At 52.2% G+C, this 9,434-nt stretch overlaps 1 long non-coding RNA gene across 1 annotated transcript; it reads left to right on the forward strand.

Annotated features, from left to right (window-relative positions):
- The first annotated feature begins 788 nt into the window (after positions 1-788).
- On the forward strand, positions 789-8,370 carry LOC132332473 (uncharacterized). The gene is made up of 5 exons (XR_009487909.1): positions 789-2,377; positions 2,961-3,069; positions 4,105-4,201; positions 6,316-6,406; positions 8,261-8,370. It is a non-coding gene; the product is annotated as an uncharacterized LOC132332473 (long non-coding RNA).
- Positions 8,371-9,434: the final 1,064 nt, after the last annotated feature.

The following is a 9,434-nucleotide window of genomic DNA, read 5'->3' on the forward strand; positions in this document are numbered from 1 at the left end:
GTCAGGACCTTGGACAGCGGCAGTCCCGGTCAGGACCATGGACAGCGGCAGTCCTGGTCAGGACCATGGACAGCGGCAGCCCCGGTCAGGACCATGGACAGCGGCAGTCCCGGTCAGGACCATGGACAGCGGCAGTCCCGGTCAGGACCATGGACAGCGGCAGTCCCCGGTCAGGACCATGGACAGCGGCAGTCCCCGGTCAGGACCATGGACAGCGGCAGCCCCCGGTCAGGACCATGGACAGCGGCAGTCCCGGTCAGGACCATGGACAGCGGCAGTCCCCGGTCAGGACCATGGACAGCGGCAGTCCCCGGTCAGGACCATGGACAGCGGCAGTCCCCGGTCAGGACCATGGACAGCGGCAGTCCCCGGTCAGGACCATGGACAGCGGCAGCCCCGGTCAGGACCATGGACAGCGGCAGCCCCCGGTCAGGACCATGGACAGCGGCAGCCCCCGGTCAGGACCATGGACAGCGGCAGCCCCGGTCAGGACCATGGACAGCGGCAGCCCCCGGTCAGGACCATGGACAGCGGCAGCCCCCGGTCAGGACCATGGACAGCGGCAGCCCCCGGTCAGGACCATGGACAGCGGCAGCCCCCGGTCAGGACCATGGACAGCGGCAGCCCCCGGTCAGGACCATGGACAGCGGCAGCCCCCGGTCAGGACCATGGACAGCGGCAGCCCCCGGTCAGGACCATGGACAGCGGCAGCCCCCGGTCAGGACCATGGACAGCGGCAGCCCCGGTCAGGACCATGGACAGCGGCAGCCCCCGGTCAGGACCATGGACAGCGGCAGCCCCCGGTCAGGACCATGGACAGCGGCAGCCCCGGTCAGGACCATGGACAGCGGCAGTCCCGGTCAGGGACATGGGGACAGCGGCAGTCCCGGTCAGGGACATGGGGACAGCAGCATTCCTGTCGGGGATATGGGACAGCAGCATTCCTGTCGGTACCTGGGACAGCAGAATTCCTGCCAGGACTTTGGAAGGCAGCATTCCTGTCGGGACCTGGGACAGCAGCATTCCTGTCAGGGACATGGGGACAGCAGCATTCCTGTCGGTACCTGGGACAGCAGAATTCCTGCCAGGACTTTGGAAGGCAGCATTCCTGTCGGGACCTGGGACAGCAGCATTCCTGTCAGGGACATGGGGACAGCAGCATTCCTGTCGGTACCTGGGACAGCAGAATTCCTGCCAGGACTTTGGAAGGCAGCATTCCTGCCGGGACCTGGGGCAGCAGCGTTCTGCCAGCGCCCGCAGCTGTTTCTGGTTTTGATCAGGAACTGAAGGCAGCGATTCCAGGCCCCCAGCACAGATGCCTCTCCTGCAGTAAATGTGTCCCAAAGGGGGTGAGAGCTTTGCTGGAAGGTTTTAATTTTCTCTGCAGGTAAAAGCCATTTCTGTGCTGCTTTGGAATGAAACCAAAAAGAAATCGTGCCTGAATGAGCTTTCTGTGTCAGAGCACAGCTCTGGCTGACAGAAACCTGGGGGACTGGAGGGAGCTGAAGCTACACATGTTTTTTGGGTTTTTAAAATTCTTTTTCTTCAGGGTTGTTGAGATTACCTTGGGAACGTGCTGTGGTCTCTCGGGCTGGCCCAGCCCTGTCTCTGTTCCAGTTTTGTTCGTGTTCTGTGACTCAGCAGAGGCTGAAGCAGCCCAGCTGTGCCTGGGTTTGGCAGGGTTGGTTGTCCCCTGCCCCATCTGAGGACACAGCCAGGTGTCCCCACTGCCCAGAGCACGGGCTGGGCACCAGTCTGTCCATGGGAGTGACTTCTGAGCAGCCCTGGTGGCTGTGACTGTCCAGCAGTGGGACAGAGGCTTGGTTACCCCAGCAGCCTGTGAATAACGAGTATTACAGTTCAATGGGGATGAACTCTCTGTGTGCTACAGCACTCAGTGCAGTTCAAATATCAATTTAATAATTTTAATTCAAATATCTTGTCACGGGCCTTGCTGCACGTCCAGTGAGTTACTCTGTAAAGCTCAGGTGATTTACTGACGCTGCTCTTGCCATCTGAATCACTCTCTTCTCTCCATTGTTAGGGCTCTGTCACCTCTCATATTTAACTCTGCCATCAGCTCTCCCTCTCTTGAAGGTGAAGTCACTTCAGACTGTTTCAGATTCCTCAGAGTGAGTTTGGAAGTACAGAGGAAGTGTAAATGGGATTTAAACTGCATTCCTGTGATGGTCACTGGAAACTGGGATGTTGATTCTTCACTTACCCCAAAACAAGCAAACAAAACCTTTCAACTGAATTTTATTCCTGTGACAGTTTGATTTCAAATCTCATGTTGTTTGGTGCTGACCAGACACTGAAGTATCAGCTGAAAACTTCAATGGAAACTTCAGGATTTGCAGCCACTCCATGCACCCAGGTGTGTATTTAGTTCTGGGAACTTTAGTGGAGAGGTTTAGATATTAGGGAGAAATCCTTCCCTGGCAGGGTGGGCATGCCTGGCACAGGTGCCCAGAGCAGCCGGGGCTGCCCTGGATCCCTGGCAGTGCCCAAGGCCAGGCTGGACACTGGGGCTGGGACAGTGGGAGGTGTCCCTGCCATGGCAGGGGTGGCCCTGGGTGGGTTTGAGGTCCCTTCCAACCCCAAAATCCTGGAATTCCTAATTTGTGTTTTGTAGGAGCCCATTAAAGCCCCCAATCCCAGTGTCCATCCAGTTCCCCCACTGTTCATAGACAAACTGCCCCAGAAAAAGGGCAATGTCCTCTTTGACTGAATTTGTAGTGCTTTTCCTTGGCTTTTTGCCATGGCTGAATGTCTTGGAGCAGGGAGCTGAGGTGAGCCTGTTTGCAGGGAGGTGTTCCCTTGGCTGATGGTCCAGCTCTGCCTTGTCTGCTCCCAGGTACAACCAAAACTGTCAGTGTCAGCTCTTCTTTATGGAAAAGTGCCCAGTGCCCTGCTTCCTTTCCTTTTCCTTTCATTCCTTTTTTTGTCCCCCTTTCTAGACCAGACTGAGAGGGGTCTTTGATCACCAGAAGTTAATTATGAAAGGAGGAAGGGAAGACTCATTCCAAAAGTGGATGGTTCTTAATGCTCCTGGCAAACTGGCAGTGGGTGAGTTTCCCTCAGTCTCACTGGACCTTTATCCCTGCAAAGATAAACAACAAGTGAAAGGAAGAATGGAAAGAAAATTACCTGGACTATTTTATTTTCTGAGGTGCTAATGCACCCCTGCCTTGCCAGGCTCTGAGGGAAGTTTTGGGATCCCTTTCTGGGTCTGTGTCCTTCACTAATTTCCAAGCCCTGTAGTGTCTGCTCATCAAATTAAAGCCATTTCCACAGGGAATAATGGAAATTAGTACAAAAAAGAGCAGCACTTACCAAACCCAGGGATTCTGTGCAAGACAACAACATCTTTAACTGCATAAACACAGGTGAAATATCCCTTGAAAGAACAGAGTGATCTAATAGTTCTCTGCTTCTGGAAACTGTGTTTAGTGTAGGGGGAAATAAATAATCTCAGCTAAATGTGCCACTTACTGGGCTTGTGCTGGGAGTCTTTGATAGGCTTTGGATAAAACTCCCAATTCACTGCACTCCAGATGAATTTTGAGTCTTTCAGAGCTTTCACTTAAAAGATTCATTAAGAAATATCCATTCCAGGCAGAGCTCCAAGCAGCTGCGATGTTGGCTACCAACCCCTCCAGAAATAGGATTTAAAGGCCTTTCATGTGTTTGCAAACCAGCAGCTCCAGACCTGTGGCCTTTCCTTCCCTCCTCCTCCCATCCCACCTCAGGCATAAAATATCAGCCATTTAACCCTAAAAAGCCCTGCTGCAGTTTGAATTCTTGCTGCAAACCCCTCTGCTGGGCAGGCAGCCTCGGGGTGACCGTCCCAGTTCTGGTGCAGCTCGTGGGTGGCACTGCAGCAAGGTCCAGCCTGGGCTGAATGCCACCCAGGCACTGAACTCATTAACAAACACAATTAGCACCTCGTTAAACACCCATCCTCCTGCTTATAGACATCCAGCATGTTTAAATGTTCAATGGAATTAATTAAACCCTCCAAGTGTTGCTGTCATAGCAGAGCTGTAATAAATGAAGGATGGGGTCTGCCTTCACTCCTGTCATTACCTCACTTCCTTTTAGGTTTTGGGGAGTCTCCCAAAGGAAAAGAGTGTCACAGCCATGGCAGCTCTGCACAGGCAGGCATTTCCAGCTGCTGCTAACACCCATGGGACCTAAGGTGGGTTATTGAGCATGGAACAGGTTCCTGAGCTCTGGAAGCTGAGAGATGCCAGTCATGTGTGTGACATTCACGTCGGGTTCTGTGTGGGGGCTAAATTGGGGTTTTTGTGGTGTTTTCCAAGGCAGCAGAGGCTGCCCAGAGGATCTCTGCCCCCACCCCTGAGGAGTGTCCTTTGTCTGTCCCCATTTGTCACTGTGGGTCTGCCCCTGAGCATCTGGAAGGAGCTGTTTGGGAAGTGTGATCCCAAAAGCTCCATCCCAGCCCCAGAGGGGTTGAATTCATATTTAACAGCCTGGAGACAGAGCTGGTGCTCACTCAGGCAGTTCAGAGGCTGCTGATATGGTAGTTTATTTGAGTTAGGTCTCATAAGCTCTGGGAGGTCTATAACACACCCAAGGTAGCTCAGCTACCCTTGGAGGCATAAAAATCAGCAGGATGGCTTCTGTTGCAGTGTTGGAAACAAAAAGGTTTAATAAAGGGCAAAATAACAAACAGAGAAAACCGAGCCAGGAGGTCCTTGCTCCTGGTAAAACACCCCACAAAAGCCATTAGTTTCTTTGTTCACTTCTATTTCTAGTAAATTGCCCAGGCAGGACCTTTTGGCTCCTGTGCAATGAGCTATCCTTAAGTTTGAGGGGAGACCCCCCAGGCCTGTGAGGTGAGACCTAATGAAGAGAGAAACTTCTGGCCTTCTTTCCTTTTTGAGGGGACAGAGGACAGTTCTGTCACTCTGTCCCCAGAGTGTTGGAACTCAGGACATCCCTCTGGGAGTCCGGAGTTTCCTGGGACCCCTGCCAGGGGGCTCAGAGACCCTGGCACACAGCCCAGAACACCAGCGGGTTCAATTACAAACCACGGAATAACTTGTCACCTTTATAGAAAGAGATAAAGGCCACAATAGTGTAAATAGTGTAAGAATAAAATAATTACAGAGTCTAAATGTAGGTTTTAGGATTTTTGGTGTAGGGGTTTCTGGTGACAAGATGGAGGGATTTGGGCGTGTCTAGCCTTTCTTCTTCTTCTCTACCTCCATCTTGTCTGGTGATGTTGGCACTTTTAGGTTAGTCAAGAGTAGAAACCCACTGTCTAATATAGATGATAGGTATTGGAAAATAACTGTAAATATTGTACAAGTAGTTTGTAGTATATAAAGGTAACACCACCCTGGGGGTGGGCGGAGTGCCTCTGGCTGTCCTGCCAAACGGATCTCGGCTGGACAGGGAGAAAGAACTTTATAGATAAGGTGAGAGACCGAAGAAATGAAGAGCCCTGACTCCTTCTTCAAGCACCAGGCTGGGAAAAGAAACTTTCAAACTTTTCTCGGGGTCACTCTGACAGCTAGAGAGAGAGACCCCGGCACCAGAGGACACGTTCCCACAGGCTGCAGCCTCTGCCAGCTGCCCGTGCCAGCCCCGTCCTGCCCCGTGCCAGGCAGCTCTCAGAAGGGCAGGGGACAGGAAACCTTCTGCCGTTTGTCTTTGCTGCCTTTTAGACCTCAGAGGGCTTTTGTTCCATTTCTGTCAGCCCCTGACAAGCGTTGTTCCCTCCAGAAGTGCTTGGGAACACCTGTGCCCCGTTCCCTTCCTGGTTTAACATTTTTATTTACCTGGGCTCCAGGTGCTGGCCCCATGCTCCTGTCCTGGGGGGCACTGGGGGCACGAGCTCTGCTGGAGCCCCTGCCCCTCCCAGGAGCTTCCCTGGAAAAATCTCTCCTTCCCAGCGTGCTGGGGCGTGGGCAGCCCCTGCCCTCTGCCTCCTGCCCTGCCAGGGAGCCCTGCCCCTCTCTCAGGGAATCCTCTCCTCCAGGGACCTCTGCAGGTGCAGCTTGTGCTAATTTCCAAGAGATATTTGAGATCTCTTCTAGGAGGTAATTTTTGTAAGCCAGAAATTGGGAATGTCTGTCAGGGTTATGGATAAAATTGTTGCTGATTGATCCCACGGATGCTCCCAAGGAGGGGCTGGGTTTGGGGTGATTTATTCTGCTCAATAAAAGCTTTACAAGCAGCTTTAAGGATCAAGCAGCTTTAAAGATCATGTTAGCTGATAACTGTTGTGTTATTGTGTCAGAATTAGGACATAAAATCATTTAATTGCCTTATTCTGCTGTTCAGCTCCTCAGGATGTTTTCCCTCTGCACCTCAGGAAGCCAGCACATCCCCAGGCAGACTGGAAGGTGTAAAATATGAAATATCCCTGTCAGAGGTGAGGGGCCTCGGGGGTGGGAGGGGGGAAAAGGAAAACCCAAAGTGGAATTTGCTTTTTCTCTTTCTTTGAATTTGTTTTCTTCAGAGCCAATTAATGTATCAGGCAGAACCTTTATGGAGACAGGTGATGAAGAATACTCATGGAAAGTGAATTTTAAATTCAAACATGAATATAAATGTAGGAAAGTTGAATAAATGAGGAGTTGGTGTTTGGTTTTTGTTATTTTGGGGTTTTTGCTAACTAAGATATACAAACATTGTACTGCAGCTTAATGATGGCTCTGTGCAGCAAACCTGAACCCAGCAGTGAGATGGGATAACAAATATTTGCATTTTAACTGCTCATAAACCATGGCTGCCATTTGGTAATGGTAGTTAAATCCACAGACTGCCTAGTAAATCATACTTTTAATCATTTTTACACGAGGCAGGGAACTCGAGGAGGGAAAAGGATTGCTCATACACTACTGCTAATCAAATTCATTATTATTATTATTTCACTCACATAAGAACTAGTTTTTCTGTCCTGCACCACTTCTGTGGCTGTCCATATTTATTCCAGCTGCCTGTGCTAACAAAAAGAACTGTTTTAATCCAGTGTGAGTAGATTTGGGGCTTATTTGGGAGCTTTTTTCAGACTTTGCAGATAGAATGCCACAATTCCAGGCTGGTTTGGGTTGGAAGGGACTTTAAGGAGCACCCAGTGCCACCCCTGCCATGGCAGGGACACCTCCCCTGTCCCAAGCCCCGTCCAGCCTGGCCTGGGAGCTGTTGAAATGTGAGGGATGCAATTAGACCAAAAAACCAGGAGCCAAATCTCTTGCTGGTCCTTTCAGTGGAGGCCCAAAGAGGGAATTTGGCCCGTGGAAAAATGATTTAGATTGGAGTTATGCAAGGGGGAGAGGATTGGTAACAGCTCCAGCAGCTTCTCCTTCCTTTGGGGGTTTCCTTGGGCTGGGTGTGTTTCAGGAGCTGCCAGGAAAGGTCCCTGGGGGGCTGCAGTGACATTTCAGGGGATGGGGGGGATGCCCTTGGCCAGCAGAAGTCCGAGTTCCCTGCCCCCTGTCCCAGGGAGAGCCTCCCAGCTGGCAGAGTGATGTGAGAGCACAGCTTGGCTTGCTGGGACTGAGGCAGCACTTGGGTTGTGATTTTCTCCCTGGAACAGATTGATGTGACACCTGAAATGAGTCAGGAATAGATTCTGAACTGCCACCTTCATCTTTAATTAGTACAAGTAATTCTTTTGAACAAAATATGGTTATCATCACGTTCATCCTGTCCCAGGGAGATTAAAGAGTGCTTGAAATTCCCTTTTTTTTGTCCCAGGGGTGGGATAATCCCTGTAATTACCTCATATTATCCACTGATGTTCATGTATCATCTCCAGTGATACTGGGATCCTCTGCAGATCACTTTGAATATTCAAACAAGTCTTGCTGAGACTTCTCATTCAACAGCTGGAGACTCCTCTGCTGGAAATGGCTACTTTGATATAAACCTCCCCTCACTGCTGGTTAAATACATGGAAAGGTTGTTAAATGTTGAGTTTTAGACTCACTGTATTTAAATGATTTTAAATATTTCAGTGTGTAAAACATGTTACCTATTTGTTGCTCTCATTTTGAGTTTAGTGGTGCACACTGAGAAGTGGTTTTGTAGTGGGCTTTAATCAGAGCAGAAAGAGAAGAGGATGAAGAGATTTCCATTACTTCAGGAAGAGCAGGGAAGGCTGCTTTGTTTCGTGTGTGGCCAGGAGGTTTTCACCTTTGCAGAGAGAAAAACCAGAAGATGTCAGACCTGCTATCAATTTCAGCAGCTGTTTCTCTCTGAAAGCATCGTGTTCTCCTCCCAGCTGCTGCCAGGTGTGTTCCCCAGGAGGGGCTGGAGCCCAGCCCATGCTGCTGATGTGCCAGCCTGCCCCTGCATTGCATCCAGAACCTGCAGCCCTGCTGGATGGAGAGGTGCAGCAGCTGCCCAGGGGCTCAGGGCTGGGGTCTGGGGCTCAGGTGTGGGGTCTGGGGCTCAGGTGTGGGGTCTGGGGCTCAGGTGTGGGTTGGGGCTGAGGTGGGGTTTGTGGCTCAGGTGTGCTTTGGAGCTCAGGTGTGGGGTTGGAGCTCAGGTGTGGGTTTGGAGCTGAGGTGGGGTTTGGGGCTCAGGTGTGGGGTTGGAGCTCAGGTGTGGGTTTGGAGCTCAGGTGTGGGTTGGGGCTGAGGTGTGGGGTTGGAGCTCAGGTGGGGTTTGTGGCTCAGGTGTGGGTTGGGGCTGAGGTGTGGTTCATGCTGGGAGGGCTCTCCTTTGGTTTCCCCACTCCTGTTCCTGCCCTGCCACAGCTGGGTTTGCCCCAGGCCCCTCAGTCCCTGGGAACTGGGGATGTGTTGGGAACAGGGAACACCTCCCAGCTGTCTGTCTGTCCTGCACATCATCCCCTCAGGCTGTGGGTTTGCTCTGGGGTGCCCACACAGCCAGAGCAGATCCTCTGCCCCCCAGGGAAGGGTCACACTCCAGCTTAGCCCAGGAGAGGCACCTGGGACAGGGAATTCTCCCCTGAGAGGAGCTCCTGCCCTGTGAGCTGGGACTGAGCTGGGATGGCCCTGTGGGAAACCCAGAGCTGGGACTGAGCTGGGACTGGGCTGGGATTGAGCTGGGATTGAGCTGGGATGGCCCTGTGGGAAACCCAGAGCTGGGATTGAGCTGGGATAGACCTGTGGGAAACCCAGAGGTGGGACTGAGCTGGGCTGGCCCTGTGGGAAACCCAGAGGTGGGACTGAGCTGGGCTGGCCCTGTGGGAAACCCAGAGTCTCTGGAGGCAGAACTGAACAGCTCCCAGCAGCAGGAGAGCTCCGGGGGGCTGGAGGGAGGGGCAAGGAGAGCTGGAGCTGTGGGCAGCCCACCTGCACAGACAGCTGCAGTGTCACAGGTCACTGCCACCACAATGGACAGGTGTCACAGGTCCCTGTCCCCTGGAAGGACAGGTGTCACAGGTCCCTGTCCCCAGGAAGGACAGGTGTCACAGGTCCCTGACCCCT

This window comes from Haemorhous mexicanus, chromosome 11 (genome assembly GCF_027477595.1).
Source record: "Haemorhous mexicanus isolate bHaeMex1 chromosome 11, bHaeMex1.pri, whole genome shotgun sequence".
Classification (NCBI taxonomy): domain Eukaryota; kingdom Metazoa; phylum Chordata; class Aves; order Passeriformes; family Fringillidae; genus Haemorhous; species Haemorhous mexicanus.